The sequence below is a fragment of the Protopterus annectens genome, chromosome 1.part1 (genome assembly GCF_019279795.1).
Source record: "Protopterus annectens isolate FY-2018-M chromosome 1.part1, PAN1.0, whole genome shotgun sequence".
In the NCBI taxonomy this organism is placed as follows: Eukaryota; Metazoa; Chordata; order Ceratodontiformes; family Protopteridae; genus Protopterus; species Protopterus annectens.
In genome coordinates this window covers 1,236,975,381-1,236,999,195 of record NC_056726.1, presented here as the reverse complement: position 1 = coordinate 1,236,999,195, position 23,815 = coordinate 1,236,975,381, and the positions used below count along the sequence as shown (strand labels likewise).

General features: G+C 41.5%; 1 protein-coding gene across 1 annotated transcript in view; it reads right to left on the bottom strand.

Moving 5' to 3' along the window:
- LOC122809527 (lectin-like) overlaps positions 1–22,800 on the bottom strand; it is a 538,335-nt gene extending 515,535 nt beyond the window's left edge. The window contains exon 1 of the mRNA XM_044081096.1: positions 22,752–22,800. The gene's annotated coding sequence lies outside the window, so the exon portion shown is untranslated. The remainder of the gene's footprint in view (positions 1–22,751) is intronic.
- Between the last annotated feature and the right edge of the window lie 1,015 nt (positions 22,801–23,815).

The window sequence follows — 23,815 nt, the reverse complement described above, 5'->3', positions numbered from 1 at the left end:
CTAAGGGGCATGGGGGTATATTCATGTTACAGACACATCATACTCCTCATTCTCTAAGGGGCATGGGGGTATATTCATGTTACAGGCACATCATACTCCTCATTCTCTAAGGGGCATGGGGGTATATTCATGTTACAGACACATAATACTCCTCATTCTCTAAGGGTCATGGGGTATATTCATGTTACAGACACATCATACTCCTCATTCTCTAAGGGGCATGGGGGTATATTCATGTTACAGACACATCATACTCCTCATTCTCTAAGGGGCATGGGGTATATTCATGTTACAGACACATCATACTCCTCATTCTCTAAGGGGCATGGGGGGTATATTCATGTTACAGACACATCATACTCCTCATTCTCTAAGGGGCATGGGTGGTATATTCCTGTTAGAGACACATCATACTCCTCATTCTCTAAGGGGCATGGGGGTATATTCATGTTACAGACACATCATACTCCTCATTCTCTAAGGGGCATGGGGGTGTATTCATGAAACAGACACATCATACTCCTCATTCTCAAAGGGGCATGGGGGTATATTCATGTTACAGACACATCATACTCCTCATTCTCTAAGGGGCATGGGGGTATATTCATGTTACAGACACATCATACTCCTCATTCTCTAAGGGGCATGGGGGTATATTCATGTTACAGACACATCATACTCCTCATTCTCTAAGGGCATGGGGTATATTCATGTTACAGACATATCATACTCCTCATTCTCTAGAGGGCATGGGGGTATATTCATTTTACAGACACATCATACTCCTCATTCTCTAAGGGGCATGAAGGGTATATTCATGTTACAGACACATCATACTCCTCATTCTCTAAGGGGCATGAGGGTATATTCATGTTACAGACACATCATACTCCTCATTCTCTAAGGGGCATGGGGGTATATTCATGTTACAGACACATTATACTCCTAATTCTCTAAGGGGCACAGGGGGTATATTCATGTTACAGACATATCATACCCCTCAATCTCTAAGGGGCATGGGGTATATTCATGTTACAGACACATCATACTCCTCATTCTCTAAGGGGCATGGGGGTATATTCATGTTACAGACACATCATACTCCTCATTCTCTAAGGGGAATGGGGGTATATTCATGTTACGGAGACATCATACTCCTCATTCTCTAAGGGGCATGGGGGGTACATTCATTTTACAGACACATCATACTCCTCATTCTCTAAGGGGCATGGGGGAATATTCATGTTACAGACATATACTCCTCATTCTCTAAGGGGCATGGGGGGTATATTCATGTTACAGACATATCATACTCCTCATTCTCTAAGGGGCATGGGGGTATATTCATGTTACAGACACATCATACTCCTCATTCTCTAAGGGGCATGGGGGTATATTCATGTTACAGACACATCATACTCCTCATTCTCTAAGGGGCATGGGGGTATATTCATGTTACAGACACATCATACTCCTCATTCTCTAAGGGTCATGGAGTTATATTCATGTTACAGACACATCATACTCCTCATTCTCTAAGGGGCATGGGGGGTATATTCATGTTACAGACACATCATACTCCTCATTCTCTAAGGGGCATGGGGTATATTCATGTTACAGACATATACTCCTCATTCTCTAAGGGGCATGGGGGTATATTCATGTTACAGACACATAATACTCCTCATTCTCTAAGGGGCATGCGGGTATATTCATGTTACAGACACATCATACTCCTCATTCTCTAAGGGGCATGGGGGTATATTCATGTTACAGACACATCATACTCCTCATTCTCTAAGGGGCATGGGGGTATATTCATGTTACAGACACATCGTACTCCTCATTCTCTAAGGGGCATGGGGGTATATTCATGTTACAGACACATCATACGCCTCATTCTCTAAGGGCATGGGGGTATATTCATGTTACAGACACATCATACTCCTCATTCTCTAAGGGGCATGGGGGTATATTCATGTTAAAGACACATCATACTCCTCATTCTCTAAGGGGCATGGGGGTATATTCATGTTACAGACACATCATACTCCTCATTCTCTAAGGGGCATGGGGGTATATTCATGTTACAGACACATCATACTCCTCATTCTCTAAGGGGCATGAAGGGTATATTCATGTTACAGACACATCATACTCCTCATTCTCTAAGGGGCATGGGGGTATATTCATGTTACAGACACATCATACTCCTCATTCTCTAAGGGGCATGGGGGTATATTCATGTTACAGACACATCATACTCCTCATTCTCTAAGGGACATGGGGGGTATATTCATGTTACAGACACATCATACTCCTCATTCTCTAAGGGCATGGGGTATATTCATGTTACAGACACATCATACTCCTCATTCTCTAAGGGGCATGGGGGTATATTCATGTTACAGACACATCATACTCCTCATTCTCTAAGGGGCATGGGGGTATATTCATGTTACAGACACATCATACTCCTCATTCTCTAAGGGGCATGGGGGTATATTCATGGTACAGACACATCATACTCTTCATTCTCTAAGGGGCATGGGGGTATACTCATGTTACAGACACATCATACTCCTCATTCTCTAAAGGGCATGGGGGTATATTCATGTTACAGACACATCATACTCCTCATTCTCTAAGGGGCATGGGGGTATATTCATGTTACAGACACATCATACTCCTCATTCTCTAAGGGGCATGGGGGTATATTCATGTTACAGACACATCATACTCCTCATTCTCTAAGGGGCATGGGGGTATATTCATGTTACAGACAAATCATACTCCTCATTCTCTAAGGGGCATGGGGGTATATTCATGTTACAGACACATCATACTCCTCATTCTCTAAGGGCATGGGGGTATATTCATGTTACAGACATATCTTACTCCTCATTCTCTAAGGGGTATGGGGGTATATTCATGTTACAGACACATCATACTCCTCATTCTCTAAGGGGCATGGGGGTATATTCATGTTACAGACACATCATACTCCTCATTCTCTAAGGGGCATGGGGGTATATTCATGTTACAGACACATTATACTCCTCATTCTCTAAGGGGCACAGGGGGTATATTCATGTTACAGACATATCATACCCCTCAATCTCTAAGGGGCATGGGGTATATTCATGTTACAGACACATCATACTCCTCATTCTCTTAGGGGCATGGGGGGTATATTCATGTTACAGACACATCATACTCCTCATTCTCTAAGGGGCATGGGGGTATATTCATGTTACAGACACATCATACTCCTCATTCTCTAAGGGGCATGGGGGTATATTCATGTTACAGACACATCATACTCCTCATTCTCTAAGGGGCATGGGGGTATATTCATGTTACAGACACATCATACTCCTCATTCTCTAAGGGGCATGGGGGTATATTCATGTTACAGACACATCATACTCCTCATTCTCTAAGGGGCATGGGGGTATATTCATGTTACAGACACATCATACTCCTCATTCTCTAAGGGGCATGGGGGTATATTCATGTTACAGACAAATCATACTCCTCATTCTCTAAGGGGCATGGGGGTATATTCATGTTACAGACACATCATACTCCTCATTCTCTAAGGGGCATGGGGGTATATTCATGTTACAGACACATCATACTCCTCATTCTCTAAGGGGCATGGGGGTATATTCATGTTACAGACACATCATACGCCTCATTCTCTAAGGGCATGGGGGTATATTCATGTTACAGACACATCATACTCCTCATTCTCTAAGGGCATGGGGGTATATTCATGATACAGACACATAATACTCCTCATTCTCTAAGGGTCATGGGGTATATTCATGTTACAGACACATCATACTCCTCATTCTCTAAGGGGCATGGGGGTATATTCATGTTACAGACACATCATACTCCTCATTCTCTAAGGGGCATGGGGGTATATTCATGTTACAGACACATCATACTCCTCATTCTCTAAGGGGCATGGGGGTATATTCATGTTACAGACACATCATACTCCTCATTCTCTAAGGGGCATGGGGGTATATTCATGTTACAGACACATCATACTCCTCATTCTCTAAGGGGCATGGGGGTATATTCATGTTACAGACACATCATACTCCTCATTCTCTAAGGGGCATGGGGGTATATTCATGTTACAGACATATCATACTCCTCATTCTCTAAGGGGCATGGGGGTATATTCATGTTACAGACACATCATACTCCTCATTCTCTAAGGGGCATGGGGGTATATTCATGTTACAGACACATCATACTCCTCATTCTCTAGGGGGCATGGGGGTATATTCATTTTACAGACACATCATACTCCTCATTCTCTAAGGGGCATGGGGGTATATTCATGTTACAGACACATCATACTCCTCATTCTCTAAGGGGCATGGGGGTATATTCATGTTACAGACACATCATACTCCTCATTCTCTAAGGGGCATGGGGGGTATATTCATGTTACAGACACATAATACTCCTCATTCTCTAAGGGTCATGGGTTATATTCATGTTACAGACACATCATACTCCTCATTCTCTAAGGGGCATGGGGGTATATTCATGTTACAGACATCATACTCCTCATTCTCTAAGGGGCATGGGGGTGTATTCATGAAACAGACACATCATACTCCTCATTCTCAAAGGGGCATGGGGGTATATTCATGTTACAGACACATCATACTCCTCATTCTCTAAGGGGCATGGGGGTATATTCTTGTTACAGACACATCATACTCCTCATTCTCTAAGGGGCATGCGGGTATATTCATGTTACAGACACATCATACTCCTCGTTCTTTAAGGGGCATGGGGGTATATTCATGTTGCAGACACATCATACTCCTCCTTCTCTAAGGGGCATGGGGGTATATTCATGTTACAGAGACATCATACTCCTCATTGTCTAAGGGCATGTCGGGGTACATTCATGTTACAGACACATCATACTCCTCATTCTCTAAGGGGCATGGGGGTATATTCATGTTAAAGACACATCATACTCCTCATTCTCTAAGGGGCATCGGGGTATATTCATGTTACAGACAAATCATACTCCTCATTCTCTAAGGGCATGGGGTATATTCATGTTACAGACACATCATACACCTCATTCTCTAAGGGCATGGGGTATATTCAGGTTACAGACACATCATACTCCTCATTCTCTAAGGGGCATGGGGGTATATTCATGTTACAGACACATCATACTCCTCATTCTCTAAGGGGCATGGGGGTATATTCATGTTACAGACACATCATACTCCTCATTCTCTAAGGGGCATGGGGGTATATTCATGTTACAGACACATCATACTCCTCATTCTCTAAGGGGCATGGGGGTATATTCATGTTACAGACATATCATACTCTTCATTCTCTAAGGGGCATGGGGGTATATTCATGTTACAGACACATCATCCTCCTCATTCTTTAAGGGGCATGGGGGTATATTCATGTTACAGACACATCATACTCCTCATTCTCTAAAGGGCAAGTTGGGGTATATTCATGTTACAGACATATCATACTCCTCGTTCTCTAAGGGGAATGGGGGTATATTCATGTTACGGAGACATCATACTCCTCATTCTCTAAGGGGCATGGGGGTACATTCATTTTACAGACACATCATACTCCTCATTCTCTAAGGGGCATGGGGTATATTCATGTTACAGACATATCATACTCCTCATTCTCTAAGGGGCATGGGGGTATATTCATGTTACAGACACATCATACTCCTCATTCTCTAAGGGGCATGGGGGTATATTCATGTTACAGACACATCATACTCCTCATTCTCTAAGGGGCATGGGGGTATATTCATGTTACAGACACATCATACTCCTCATTCTCTAAGGGGCATGGGGGTATATTCATGTTACAGACACATCATACTCCTCATTCTCTAAGGGGCATGGGGGTATATTCATGTTACAGACACATCATACTCCTCATTCTCTAAGGGGCATGGGGGTATATTCATGTTACAGACACATCATACTCCTCATTCTCTAAGGGGCATGGGGGTATATTCATGTTACAGACACATCATACTCCTCATTCTCTAAGGGGCATGTGGGTTATATTTATGTTACAGACAAATCATACTCCTCATTCTCTAAGGGGCATGGGGTATATTCATGTTACAGACACATCATACTCCTCATTCTCTAAGGGGCATGGGGGTATATTCATGTTACAGACATATCATACTCCTCATTCTCTAAGGGGCATGGGGGTATATTCATGTTACAGACACATCATACTCCTCATTCTCTAAGGGGCATGGGGGTATATTCATGTTACAGACACATCATACTCCTCATTCTCTAAGGGGCATGGGGGTATATTCATGTTACAGACATATCATACTCCTCATTCTCTAAGGGGCATGGGGGTATATTCATGTTACAGACACATCATACTCCTCATTCTCTAAGGGCATGGGGGTATATTCATGTTACAGACACATCATACTCCTCATTCTCTAAGGGGCATGGGGGGTATATTCATGTTACAGACACATCATACTCCTCATTCTCTAAGGGCATGGGGGTATATTCATGTTACAGACACATCATACTACTCATTCTCTAAGGGGCATGGGGGGTATATTCATGTTACAGACACATCATACTCCTCATTCTCTAAGGGGCATGGGGTATATTCATGTTACAGACACATCATACTCCTCATTCTCTAAGGGGCATGGGGGTATATTCATGTTACAGACACATCATACTCCTCATTCTCTAAGGGCATGGGGGTATATTCATGTTACAGACACATCATACTCCTCATTCTCTAAGGGTCATGGGGTATATTCATGTTACAGACACATCATACTCCTCATTCTCTAAGGGGCATGGGGGTATATTCATGTTACAGACACATCATACTCCTCATTCTCTAAGGGGCATGGGGGTATATTCATGTTACAGACACATCATACTCCTCATTCTCTAAGGGGCATGGGGGTATATTCATGTTACAGACACATCATACTCCTCATTCTCTAAGGGGCATGGGGGTATATTCATGTTACAGACACATCATACTCCTCATTCTCTAAGGGGCATGGGGGTATATTCATGTTACAGACACATCATACTCCTCATTCTCTAAGGGGCATGGGGGTATATTCATGTTACAGACACATCATACTCCTCATTCTCTAAGGGGCATGGGGGTATATTCATGTTACAGACACATCATACTCCTCATTCTCTAAGGGGCATGGGGGTATATTCAGGTTACAGACACATCATACTCCTCATTCTCTAAGCGGCATGCGGGTATATTCATGTTACAGACACATCATACTCCTCATTCTCTAAGGGGCATGGGGGTATATTCATGTTACAGACACATCATACTCCTCATTCTCTAAGGGGCATGGGGGTATATTCATGTTACAGACACATCATACTCCTCATTCTCTAAGGGGCATGGGGGTATATTCATGTTACAGACAAATCATACTCCTCATTCTCTAAGCGGCATGGGGGTATATTCATGTTACAGACACATCATACTCCTCATTCTCTAAGGGGCATGGGGGTATATTCATGTTACAGACACATCATACTCCTCATTCTCTAAGGGGCATGGGGGTATATTCATGTTACAGACACATCATACTCCTCATTCTCTAAGGGGCATGTGGGGTATATTCATGTTACAGACACATCATACTCCTCATTCTCTAAGGGCATGGGGGTATATTCATGTTACAGACACATCGTACTCCTCATTCTCTAAGGGGCATGGGTTATATTCATGTTACAGACACATCATACTCCTCATTCTCTAAGGGGCATGGGGGTATATTCATGTTACAGACACATCATACTCCTCATTCTCTAAGGGCATGGGGTATATTCATGTTACAGACACATCATACTCCTCATTCTCTAAGGGCATGGGGGTATATTCATGTTACAGACAAATCATACTCCTCATTCTCTAAGGGGCATGGGGGTATATTCATGTTACAGACACATCATACTCCTCATTCTCTAAGGGGCATGGGGGTATATTCATGTTACAGACACATCATACTCCTCATTCTCTAAGGGCATGGGGGGTATATTCATGTTACAGACACATCATACTCCTCATTCTCTAAGGGGCATGGGGGTATATTCATGTTACAGACACATCATACTCCTCATTCTCTAAGGGGCATGGGGGTGTATTCATGTTACAAACATATCATACTCCTCATTCTCTAACAGGCATGGGGGTATATTCATGTTACAGACACATTACAGACATATCTTACTCCTCATTCTCTAAGGGGTATGGGGGTATATTCATGTTACAGACACATCATACTCCTCACTCTCTAAGGGGCATGGGTGTATATTCATGTTACAGACACATCATACTCCTCATTCTCTAAGGGGCACAGCGGTATATTCATGTTACAGACACATTATACTCCTCATTCTCTAAGGGGCATGGGGGTATATTCATGTTACAGACACATCATACTCCTCATTCTCTAAGGGGCATGGGGGTATATTCATGTTACAGACACATCATACTCCTCATTCTCTAAGGGCATGGGGGTATATTCATGTTACAGACACATCATACTCCTCATTCTCTAAGGGGCATGGGGGTATATTCATGTTACAGACACATCATACTCCTCATTCTCTAAGGGGCATGGGGGTATATTCATGTTACAGACATATCATACTCCTCATTCTCTAAGGGGCATGGGGGTATATTCATGTTACAGACACATCATACTCCTCATTCTCTAAGGGGCATGGGGGTATATTCATGTTACAGACACATCATACTCCTCATTCTCTAAGGGGCATGGGGGTATATTCATGTTACAGACACATCATACTCCTCATTCTCTAAGGGGCATGGGGGTATATTCATGTTACAGACACATCATACTCCTCATTCTCTAAGGGGCAAGGGGTATATTCATGTTACAGACACATCATACTCCTCATTCTCTAAGGGCATGGGGTATATTCATGTTACAGACACATCATACTCCTCATTCTCTAAGGGGCATGGGTGTATATTCATGTTACAGACACATCATACTCCTCATTCTCTAAGGGGCACAGCGGTATATTCATGTTACAGACACATTATACTCCTAATTCTCTAAGGGGCACAGGGGGTATATTCATGTTACAGACATATCATACTCCTCATTCTCTTAGGGCATGGGGGGTATATTCATGTTACAGACATATCATACTCCTCATTCTCTAAGGGCATGGGGGTATATTCATTTTACAGACACATCATACTCCTCATTCTCTAAGGGGCATCTGGGGTATATTCATGTTACAGACACATCATACTCCTCATTCTCTAAGGAGCATGGGGGTATATTCATGTTACAGATACATCATACTCCTCATTCTCTAAGGGGCATGGGGGTATATTCATGTTACAGACATATCATACTCCTCATTCTCTAAGGGGCATGGGGGTATATTCATGTTACAGACATATCATACACCTCATTCTCTAAGGGCATGGGGGTATATTCATGTTACAGACACATCATACTCCTCATTCTCTAAGGGGCATGGGGGTATATTCATGTTACAGACACATCATACTCCTCATTCTCTAAGGGCATGGGGGTATATTCATGTTACAGACACATCATACTCCTCATTCTCTAAGGGCATGGGGGTATATTCATGTTACAGACACATCATACTCCTCATTCTCTAAGGGGCATGGGGGTATATTCATGTTACAGACACATCATACTCCTCATTCTCTAAGGGGCATGGGGGTATATTCATGTTACAGACACATCATACTCCTCGTTCTTTAAGGGGCATGGGGGTATATTCATGTTGCAGACACATCATACTCCTCATTTTCTAAGGGGCATGGGGGTATATTCATGTTACAGACACATCATACTCCTCATTCTTTAAGGGGCATGGGGGTATATTCATGTTACAGACACATCATACTCCTCATTCTCTAAGGGGCATGGGGGTATATTCATGTTACAGACACATCATACTCCTCATTCTCTAAGGGGCATGGGGGTATATTCATGTTACAGACACATCATACTCCTCATTCTCTAAGGGCATGGGGGTATATTCATGTTACAGACACATCATACTCCTCATTCTCTAAGGGCATGGGGGTATATTCATGTTACAGACACATCATACTCCTCATTCTCTAAGGGGCATGGGGGTATATTCATGTTACAGACACATCATACTCCTCATTCTCTAAGGGGCATGGGGGTATATTCATGTTACAGACACATAATACTCCTCATTCTCTAAGGGTCATGGGGTATATTCATGTTACAGACACATCATACTCCTCATTCTCTAAGGGGCATGGGGTATATTCATGTTACAGACACATCATACTCCTCATTCTCTAAGGGTCATGGGTTATATTCATGTTACAGACACATCATACTCCTCATTCTCTAAGGGGCATGGGGGTATATTCATGTTACAGACACATCATACTCCTCATTCTCTAAGGGGCATGGGGGTGTATTCATGAAACAGACACATCATACTCCTCATTCTCAAAGGGGCATGGGGGTATATTCATGTTACAGACACATCATACTCCTCATTCTCGAAGGGGCATGGGGGGTATATTCATGTTACAGACACATCATACTCCTCATTCTCTAAGGGCATGGGGGTATATTCATGTTACAGACACATCATACTCCTCATTCTCTAAGGGGCATGGGGGTATATTCATGTTACAGACACATCATACTCCTCATTCTCTAAGGGGCATGGGGGTATATTCATGTTACAGACATATCATACTCCTCATTCTCTAGAGGGCATGGGGGTATATTCATTTTACAGACACATCATACTCCTCATTCTCTAAGGGGCATCTGGGGTATATTCATGTTACAGACACATCATACTCCTCATTCTCTAAGGGGCATGGGGGTATATTCATGTTACAGACACATCATACTCCTCATTCTCTAAGGGGCATGGGGGTATATTCATGTTACAGACACATCATACTCCTCATTCTCTAAGGGCATGGGGTATATTCATGTTACAGACACATCATACTCCTCATTCTCTAAGGGCATGGGGTATATTCATGTTACAGACATCATACTCCTCATTCTCTAAGGGCATGGGGGTATATTCATGTTACAGACACATCATACTCCTCCTCATTCTCTAAGGGCATGGGGTATATTCATGTGACAGACAAATCATACTCCACATTCTCTAAGGGGCATGGGGGTATATTCATGTTACAGACACATCATACTCCTCATTCTCTAAGGGGCATGGGGGTATATTCATGTTACAGACACATCATACTCCTCATTCTCTAAGGGGCATGGGGGTATATTCAGGTTACAGACACATCATACTCCTCATTCTCTAGGGGGCAAGGGGGTATATTCATTTTACAGACACATCATACTCCTCATTCTCTAAGGGGCATGGGGGTATATTCATGTTACAGACAAATCATACTCCTCATTCTCTAAGGGGCATGGGGTATATTCATCTTACAGACACATCATACTCCCCATTCTCTAAGGGCATGGGGTATATTCATGTTACAGGCACATCATACTCCTCATTCTCTAAGGGGCATGGGGCTATATTCATGTTACAGAGACATCATACACCTCATTCTCTAAGGGGCATGGGGTATATTCATGTTACAGACACATCATACTCCTCATTCTCTAAGGGGCATGGGGGTATATTCATGTTACAGACACATCATACTCCTCATTCTCTAAGGGGCATGGGGATTATATTCATGTCACAGACACATCATACTCCTCAATCTCAAAGGGGCATGAGGGTATATTCATGATACAGAAACATCATACTCCTCATTCTCTAAGGGGCATGGGGGTATATTCATGTTACAGACATCATACTCCTCATTCTCTAAGGGTCATGGGTTATATTCATGTTACAGACATATCATACCCCTCATTCTCTAAGGGGCATGGGGGTATATTCATGTTACAGACACATCATACCCCTCATTCTCTAAGGGGCATGAGGGGTATATTCCTATTACAGACATATCATAATCCTCATTCACTAAGGGGCATGGGGGTATATTCATGTTACAGATACATCATACTCCTCATTCTCTAAGGGGCATGGGGGTATATTCATGTTACAGACACATCATACTCCTCATTCTCTAAGGGGCATGGGGGTATATTCATGTTACAGACACATAATACTCCTCATTCTCTAAGGGTCATGGGGTATATTCATGTTACAGACACATCATACTCCTCATTCTCTAAGGGGCATGGGGGTATATTCATGTTACAGACACATCATACTCCTCATTCTCTAAGGGGCATGGGTTATATTCATGTTACAGACACATCATACTCCTCATTCTCTAAGGGGCATGGGGGTATATTCATGTTACAGACACATCATACTCCTCATTCTCTAAGGGCATGGGGGTATATTCATGTTACAGACACATCATACTCCTCATTCTCTAAGGGGCATGGGGGTATATTCATGTTACAGACACATCGTACTCCTCATTCTCTAAGGGGCATGGGGGTATATTCATGTTACAGACAAATCATACTCCTCATTTTCTAAGGGGCATGGGGTATATTCATGTTACAGACACATCATACTCCTCATTCTCTAAGGGGCATGGGGTATATTCATGTTACAGACATATCATACTCCTCATTCTCTAAGGGGCATGGGGGTATATTCATGTTACAGACACATCATACTCCTCATTCTCTAAGGGACATGGGGATATATTCATGTTACAGACATATCATATTCCTCATTCTCTAAGGGACATGGGGATATATTCATGTTACAGACATATCATACTCCTCATTCTCTAAGGGGCATGGGGGTATATTCATGTTACAGACACATCATACTCCTCATTCTCTAAGGGGCATGGGGTATATTCATGTTACAGACAAATCATACTCCTCATTCTCTAAGGGGCATGCGGGTATATTCATGTTACAGACACATCATACTCCTCATTCTCTAAGGGGCATGGGGGTATATTCATGTTACAGACACATCATACTCCTCATTCTCTAAGGGGCATGGGGGATATATTCATGTTACAGACACATCATACTCCTCATTCTGTTAGGGGCATAGGGGTATATTCATGTTACAGACACATCATACTCCGCATTTTCTAAGGGGCGTGGGGGTATATTCATGTTACAGACACATCATGCTCCTCATTCTCTAAGGGGCATGGGGGTATATTCATGTTACAGACACATCATACTCCTCATTCTCTAAGGGGTATGGGGATATATTCATGTTACAGACACATCATACTCCTCATTCTCTAAGGGGCATGGGGGTATATTCATGTTACAGACAAATCATACTCCTCATTCTCTAAGGGGCATGGGGGTATATTCATGTTACAGACATATCATACTCCTCATTCTCTAAGGGGCATGGGGGTATATTCATGTTACAGACACATCATACTCCTCATTCTCTAAGGGGTATGGGGATATATTCATGTTACAGACAAATCATACTCCTCATTCTCTAAGGGGCATGGGGGTATATTCATGTTACAGACACATCATACTCCTCATTCTCTAAGGGGCATGGGGGTATATTCATGTTACAGACACATCATACTCCTCATTCTCTAAGGGGCATGGGGGTATATTCATGTTACAGACACATCATACTCCTCCTTCTCTAAGGGCCATGGGGGTATATTCATGTTACAGACACATCATACCCCTCATTCTCTAAGCGGCATGGGGGTATATTCATGTTACAGACACATCATACTCCTCATTCTCTAAGGGGCATGGGGGTGTATTCATGTTACAAACATATCATACTCCTCATTCTCTAAGGGGCATGGGGGTATATTCATGTTACAGACACACCATCCTCCTCATTCTTTAAGGGGCATGGGGGTATATTCATGTTACAGACACATCATACTCCTCATTCTCTAAGGGGCAAGTCGGGGTATATTCATGTTACAGACATATCATACTCCTCATTCTCTAAGGGGAATGGGGGTACATTCATGTTACGGAGGCATCATACTCCTCATTCTCTAAGGGGCATGGGGGTATATTCATGTTACAGACAAATCATACTCCTCATTCTCTAAGGGGCATGGGGGTATATTCATGTTACAGACACATCATACTCCTCATTCTCTAAGGGGCATGAGGGTATATTCATGTTACAGACACATCATACTCCTCATTCTCTAAGGGCATGGGGTATATTCATGTTGCAGACACATCATACTCCTCATTTTCTAAGGGGCATGGGGGTATATTCATGTTACGGAGACATCATACTCCTCATTGTCTAAGGGGCATGGGGGTATATTCATGTTACAGACAAATCATACTCCTCATTCTCTAAGGGCATGGGGTATATTCATGTTACAGATACCTCATACTCCGCATTCTCTAAGCGGCAGGGGGCTATATTCAGGTTACACACACATCATAGTAATCATTCTCTAGGGCATGGGGATATATTCATGTTACAGACATATCATACTCCTCATTCTCTAAGGGGCATGGGGGTATATTCATGTTACAGACACATCATACTCCTCATTCTCTAAGGGGCATGGGGGTATATTCATGTTACAGACAAATCATACTCCTCATTCTCTAAGGGGCATGGGGGTATATTCATGTTACAGACACATCATACTCCTCATTCTCTAAGGGGCATGGGGGTATATTCATGTTACAGACATATCATACTCCTCATTCTCTAAGGGGCATGGGGGTATATTCATGTTACAGACACATCATACTCCTCATTCTCTAAGGGGCATGGGGGTATATTCATGTTACAGACACATCATACTCCTCATTCTCTAAGGGTCATGGGTTATATTCATGTTACAGACACATCATACTCCTCATTCTCTAAGGGGCATGGGGTATATTCATGTTACAGACACATCATACTCCTCATTCTCTAAGGGGCATGGGGGTATATTCATGTTACAGACATATCTCCTCATTCTCTAAGGGCATGGGTTATATTCATGTTACAGACACATCATACTCCTCATTCTCTAAGGGGCATGGGGGTATATTCATGTTACAGACACATCATACTCCTCATTCTCTAAGGGGCATGGGGGTATATTCATGTTACAGACACATCATACTCCTCATTCTCTAAGGGGCATGGGGGTATATTCATGTTACAGACACATCATACTCCTCCTTCTCTAAGGGCATGGGGTATATTCATGTTACAGACACATCACTCCTCATTCTCCATGGGGGTATATTCATGTTACAGACATATCATAATCCTCATTCTCTAAGGGACATGGGGGTATATTCATGTTACAGACACATCATACTCCTCATTCTCTAAGGGGCATGGGGGTATATTCATGTTACAGACAAATCATACTCTTCATTCTCTAAGGGGCATGGGGGGTATATTCATGTTACAGACAAATCATACCCCTCATTCTCTAAGGGGCATGGGGGGTATATTCATGTTACAGACACATCATACTCCTCATTCTCTAAGGGGCATGGGGGTATATTCATGTTACAGACATATCATACTCCTCATTCTCTAAGGGGCATGGGGGGTATATTCATGATACAGAAACATCATACTCCTCATCCTCTAAGGGGCATGGGGGGTATATTCATGTTACAGACATATACTCCTCATTCTCTAAGGGGCATGGGGGATATATTCATGTTACAGACATATCATACCCCTCATTCTCTTAGGGGCATGGGGGTATATTCATGTTACAGACACATCATACTCCTCATTCTCTAAGGGGCATGGGGGGTATATTCATGTTACAGACATATCATACTCCTCATTCTCTAAGGGGCATGGGGTATATTCATGTTACAGACACATCATACTCCTCATTCTCTAAGGGGCATGGGGTGTATATTCATGTTACAGACAAATCATACTCCTCATTCTCTAAGGGCATGGGGGTATATTCATGTTACAGACACATCATACTCCTCATTCTCTAAGGGGCATGGGGGTATATTCATGTTACAGACACATCATACTCCTCATTCTCTAAGGGGCATGGGTGTATATTCATGTTACAGACACATCATACTCCTCATTCTCTAAGGGGCATGGGGGTATATTCATGTTACAGACACATCATACTCCTCATTCTCTAAGGGGCATGGGGGTATATTCATGTTACAGACATATCATACTCCTCATTCTCTAAGGGGCATGGGGGTATATTCATGTTACAGACATATTCATGTTACAGACATATCACACCCCTCATTCTCTAAGGGGCATGGGGGTATATTCATGTTACAGACACATCATACTCCTCATTCTCTAAGGGGCATGGGGGTATATTCATGTTACAGACATATCATACTCCTCATTCTCTAAGGGGCATGGGGGTATATTCATGTTACAGACACATCATACTCCTCATTCTCTAAGGGGCATGGGGGTATATTCATGTTACAGACACATCATACTCCTCATTCTCTAAGGGGCATGGGGTATATTCATGTTACAGACACATCATACTCCTCATTCTCTAAGGGGCATGGGGGTATATTCATGTTACAGACACATCATACTCCTCATTCTCTAAGGGCATGGGGTATATTCATGTTACAGACACATCATACTCCTCATTCTCTAAGGGCATGGGGGTATATTCATGTTACAGACACATCATACTCCTCATTCTCTAAGGGGCATGGGGGTATATTCATGTTACAGACAAATCATACTCCTCATTCTCTAAGGGGCATGGGGGTATATTCATGTTACAGACACATCATACTCCTCATTCTCTAAGGGGCATGGGGGTATATTCATGTTACAGACACATCATACTCCTCATTCTCTAAGGGGCATGGGGTATATTCATGTTACAGACACATCATACTCCTCATTCTCTAAGGGGCATGGGGGGTATATTCATGTTACAGACATATACTCCTCATTCTCTAAGGGGCATGGGGGATATATTCATGTTACAGACATATCATACCCCTCATTCTCTTAGGGGCATGGGGGGTATATTCATGTTACAGACACATCATACTCCTCATTCTCTAAGGGGCATGGGGGGTATATTCATGTTACAGACATATCATACTCCTCATTCTCTAAGGGGCACGGGAGGTATATTCATGTTACAGACACATCATACTCCTCATTCTCTAAGGGGCATGGGTGTATATTCATGTTACAGACACATCATACTCCTCATTCTCTAAGGGGCATGCGGGGTATATTCATGTTACAGACACATCATACTCCTCAATCTCTAAGGGGCATTGGGGTATATTCATGTTACAGACACATCGTACTCCTCATTCTCTAACGGGCATGGGTGTATATTCATGTTACACACACATCATACTCCTCATTCTCTAAGGGGCATGCGGGGTATATTCATGTTACAGACACATCATACTCCTCAATCTCTAAGGGGCATGGGGGTATATTCATGTTACAGACACATCATACTCCTCATTCTCTAAGGGGCATGGGGGTATATTCATGTTACAGACACATCATACTCCTCATTCTCTAAGGGGCATGGGGGGTATATTCATGTTACAGACACATCATACTCCTCATTCTCTAAGGGGCATGGGGGGTAAATTCATGTTACAGACATATCATACTCCTCATTCACTAAGGGGCATGGGGGTATATTCATGTTACAGACACATCATACTCCTCATTCTCTAAGGGGCATGCGGGGTATATTCATGTTACAGACACATCATACTCCTCAATCTCTAAGGGGCATGGGGGTATATTCATGTTACAGACACATCATACTCCTCATTCTCTAAGGGGCACGGGGGGTTATATTCATGTTACAGAGACATCATACTCCTCATTTTCTAAGGGGCAAGGGGGGTATATTCATGTTACAGACATATCATACCCCTCATTCTCTAAGGGGCATGGGTGGTATATTCATATTACAGACACATCATACTCTGCATTCTCTAAGGGGCATGGCGATATATTCATGTTACAAACTATCATACTCCTCATTTTCTAAGGGGCATGGGGGTATATTCATGTTACAGACATATCATACCCCTCATTCTCTAAGGGGCATGGGGGGTATATTCATGTTACAGACACATCATACTCCTCATTCTCTAAGGGGCATGCGGCTATATTCATGTTACAGACACGTCATACTCCTCATTCTCTAAGGGGCATGCGGAGTATATTCATGTTACAGACACATCATACTCCTCAATCTCTAATTGGCATGGGGGTATATTCATGTTACAGACACATCGTACTCCTCATTCTCTAAGGGGCATGGGTGATATATTCATGTTACAGACACATCATACTCCGCATTCTCTAAGGGGCATGGGGGTATATTCATGTTACAAACTATTATACTCCTCATTCTCTAAGGGGCATGGGGGTGTATTCATGTTACAGACATATCATACTCCTCATTCTCTAAGGGGCATGGGGGTATATTCATGTTACAGACACATCATACTCCTCATTCTCTAAGGGGCATGGGGGTATATTCATGTTACAGACACATCATACTCCTCATTCTCTAAGGGGCATGGGGGGTATATTCATGTTACAGACATGTCATACTCCTCTTTCTCTAAGGGGCATGGGGGGTATATTCATGTTGCAGACACATCATACTCCTCATTCTCTAAGGGGCATGGGGGTATATTCATGTTACAGACACATCATACTCCTCATTCTCTAAGGGGCATGCGGGGTATATTCATGTTACAGACACATCATACTCCTCAATCTCTAAGGGGCATGGGGGTATATTCATGTTACAGACACATCATACTCCTCATTCTCTGAGGGGCATAGGGGTATATTCATGTTACAAACTATCATACTCCTCATTCTCTAAGGGGCATGGGGGTATATTCATGTTACAGACATATCATACTCCTCATTCTCTAAGGGGCGTGGGGGTATATTCATGTTACAGACATATCATACCCCTCATTCTCTAAGGGGCATGGTCATATATTCATGTTACAGACACATCTCCCTGTAAAAGTTGTAAAAGATATCTGATTATCTAGCCTTTGACTCAGGAGCTGCAATAGAGGTTCTATCCTGGTCATGGAGAAGTGGATAAAATACTTGTCCTAACTTGGATATTGGACCGATCTAGGAAGCTTGCTAGTAATGTCTACATGTGGTTTGTGGAACTGGAGAAGGTATATGACTGCATACCTCAAAACATTTTGTAAAAGGTGCTACAACAGTATGGAGTTCCATGGTCCCTGTTGTGAAGTATGGAATCACTGTATTTGAGCATGAAGATTTGGGATTCGACTAAAGCTGTGTCCTGTCACTCACCATGATCTTAACTTTCATGAACAGATATTAAGTTGCTTTCCAGTTTGGAGCTGTGAGGGTTGTACGGTTATTGACTGCAGATTAAATTGTTTGGCTCCCCATTGAAATGTTTGGTCTTGAGATGCTGAGAGCCAGACATGTTGAAAAAAGACAGAAAGTCCAGAAGACTGAATACTAAACACAGCTCTTCATTAAACTTCTTTTTTTCAGGGTGGGCAAGCCCCCCCTGCACCCCCAAACTTATATATACCAACTCCCAGTTTGCCATATTTCAGAGGAATGGGAGTAGTCTAATAATGAAAATTTTGGGCTACATATATATAAACCAGATTATCAGCCATTCAGTCTCCACATTACGGGACTGCAGGTCCTGATATATCAAATGGTTGCCTGTCTTTCTCTTAGCCTCCAGTGACTGTAATCTTCAGTATGCAATACAGTGGCTGACAGCTGAGTGTAAAACAGATGGGATGAAAATCAGCACCTTAAAATCAGAGGTCATTGTCCTGTCTTGGAAGAGACCAGATTATTGTCTGCAGGTAAGTGGAGAGTAATGATCTTAGGTGAAGCATATTAGGTATGGGGTCTTGTTTGTGACTAAAACTCGATTGAATCTGGAAACCTCATCAGGTGGGTCCTACAGTGACAATACTGCAGATGTTGCATCAAACTGTGAAGGTGATGTGACAACTCTGTCACACTCCAAAGGTCTCAGTTTAATGCACAATTTAGGTCTCATGTCTCACAATGTACAGAGACTTCCAGTAATGACTGTGAGGCTGAGATGTCACGTACGGGCAGTATAACTGAGGTTCCTTTACCAGATAGCTGGGCTTATGCTCCAAGAATGACCATGGTGCTTGACAGGCTGGGAGATTCTTGGAATACAGCTGCTGTTTCTCTGAGATGAGATAGAATGGGATGGGATGGGATGGTAACGGGCTGGATGGGATGAATCAAAAATGAGTCAGTTGAGGTAGTCTAGGAACATAGAGAGGATATCCTCTGGCTGCCTTCCATGATAGTTTTTCAAGACATCACTTAATGGAAGAAAGACTCAGGACAGACCCATGACATGCTGTAGTTATTCTGTATTTCAGCTTATCAGAAGCACTATGGGATGATACTACTAAAGCCTTGACAAGGATAAGTACTTTAGAAAATGGCTGATCCAGGGTGATCTCTATCTTGTTTTTCAGTCCATGAAATACCCAATCCTATTTGACCTTGACCTGCTAAATATTCACAAAATCAGTGACTCTACAAACACCCATACTAATGACATAAATTTACACTAACATATAAACAAGACCCACTGGAGGGATAGGATCCTAACTCAGCATACTGCCAACCTATGGACTAAGTACTACTTTGTCTGCCTTTAACGCTAGTTTTGATGATTGGATGGGTAGATGTTAATTTACACCAAGGTTATCATATATGGTCTTCCTTGATTTGAGAGATGGGTACTATTAAGTACTCATAACGGGTAACAATAACTTCTGAGAGTGTATATTTAAAGGTGAATATGGCTAGACCTTTTATAGTCCCTGTGATCACTTACCTAGAATTGTTCTTATGCTATAGATACACATATAGACAGACAGACACACACACACACACAAACACACACACACACACACACACACACACACACACACACACACACACACACACACACACACACACACACACATACACTAAACTTTATGCTCACATGGTCTCTCACAGACACACACACACACACACACATACACACACGCACACACACATAGAAGAGGCCTTATTAACTGAAACTTCCAAACATCAACATTTGTTTTGTCAACACACTTTAGTCAACAAAACAGATAGTCAACAGGTATGCAATATCGACAATTCCCATGGTTGGGAAATATACCTCTTCCCTGGGATTGTGCAATCTCTGAGTTAGCATATATAATTGTCAGGGTGTATGGTGGTGCGGCCCCCAGATGGGGTGTGCAGGAGGCTTTCTCCCCTGCAAGAAACACTATTTTTTATTTTACATGATCTGGGGTTGTGCCTCAGAGCATGTGCATTTTGACATCAATCTTTTTTCCCAACTTTTTGCAGTCAATGTTTTAGTGTCAATCTACTAAAGTTCACACTGAGATTTTACAACAGTGAGTAAAAAAGCAAATTCCCATAAACCACTGTATGCCATCTCAGACAGAACACACACAGTCTAAGTAAATATAAACATAATTTCAAATTCTGGATTTTTTTCAGTATGTTTTTACCCTTAACCCTGGTGTCAAGACCCTGTAGATTTTACATATAGACATATGGGTGTGAAGAAGAATCGTCCCACAGTGTAGAAAAACTGCAGGGAACCACCACGATGAGGAATGACTCACAGGGGGCCATAGCCACCTTACAAAACATTATTTTATAAAATTCTAATTTCAGAATTATGCTCTTTTGAAATACTCGTTTTAGCAGTTTCAGTAGGGAACCATTTGATAATCAAGTCATCAACTGCAACCTTCCTGAAAGTCTTAGAAAGGAATCAAATTATGATGTGTTTAAAAATAAATTTAGATTCTCTGTTTGTATGAAAATATTCTGTCATAGATGTGGTAGCACTTAAATAAGCTGGCTGTTGATACCGCAGTATACTACTATGGCAAAAATAACTAAAGTAAAACCATTTTACTTTTAGTACCTAAGAACAGCTGGGCAAATATGCCGTTTATATTTTTAAAATATTTGCATTTTATCCCCATCATTTTCTTCCATAAATGGCACACACACACACACACACACACACACACACACACACACACACACACACACACACACACACACACACACACACACACACACACAGACACACACACACACACACACACACACACACACACATATATATATATATATATATATATATGCATATAAGTACACAAATGCACGCACGCACGCACACACACACACACACACACACACACACACTACATGCACAAAACACTTAACATAGTATTGGCTATAATAATACTAAATAAAACAGATCTGGAAATGTGATGTGATTTTCTTGTCTGATATTTTGTCTTTAGCAAATCTTTAAACCCTAGGCTTTAACAAACACATCCAAATATCAGCTATCATAATTTATTTCTCATTAAACAAAATGCCTCAGAAAAAAAACAATCTCAAGTCATAATGCAAGGAACAATGAAATATCCAATCTCTTTGCTACTGAGTTCAGGAAATCTTGCAAATGAAGAATAATGAAATAGCAACTTTATGTAAAAACTCCAAACTAGATTAAATAGCCAAATGAAAGAAATGAAAATATAATAAAGAAATAAAAGAATGCTGAATGCATACCTGTGTCCAATCTCTAATTAGTGAGTTCTGAGGTTCTTTTAGCACTGGTGTTGTATGTTTCATTGTATGAAGGGTCTTTTATCTGCTACTTTTGAGGAACTGGTCCCACACCCAATAAATTGATAGTGACACCCCCTGCCATCCTTTTCTGCTTATCTGCATTGCATTTTATCAGATATTCTGAAACTTTTAAGGCATTTGCATTACAACTGAGTAGGCAAAATTATGTACCACAAGTAGACATTAAAGTTAAGAAACAAATGTGAAATTTAAGTTTGCATCATTTTTTCCGTTGAAGTATCAGAGAAATTCAAATTTACTGTTAAGTTTGCCCTTTTTTATCTTCTGGAATGTATTTTTCTAACCAATTAATGACAGCAAACTGCAAAATGCATTTATTTAAAAATATGATTGCCACACTGTATTTTAATTTGTACATATTGTGTTTCTAAATTACATACATAGATACATACGTACAAATGTTTCAAGCACAGGTTTTAATGCCTTTCTAGCCTGACAATAAAACAAAACAGATTTTCCCATAATAAGTGTCCAGAGTGTTCTTAAAATATCTAAACTAGTGCTTGCTTTAATGTAATTTGTTAGTCTATTCTATGCATCAGCTGCTTTCTCAGAGAACCAGTTAGTACACTTCTCATTCTACAGAATCTTCTAAATAGGTTATCTGATGATTCTCTAGTACTTTTTGATAACCCCAGACATCCCCAGAGGTAGATGTCTCTAAATGCCCTATATAACTGAATAATGTCTGAGACACTGTACAAGTTTAGATATTTCAGTCTTTAATAATTACATACATTTTCAAATTCGTGAATGTTCTTGGTATATTTCCACTGTACTCTTTCCAGTTTAGTCATGCTTGGTTTCTAATAAGGTTTCCTTATTGTTATTCCATACTCAAGTTTGGGTCTAATATAACTAAAAAACAGTGACTTCATCATTTCTGACTTCCTTGACTTTATAAGTCTTATTTATACAACCTATAGTTCTGTTAACAATCATTGAACAATTGTTTGATATGATTAGAAAAATTCAAAACTGGA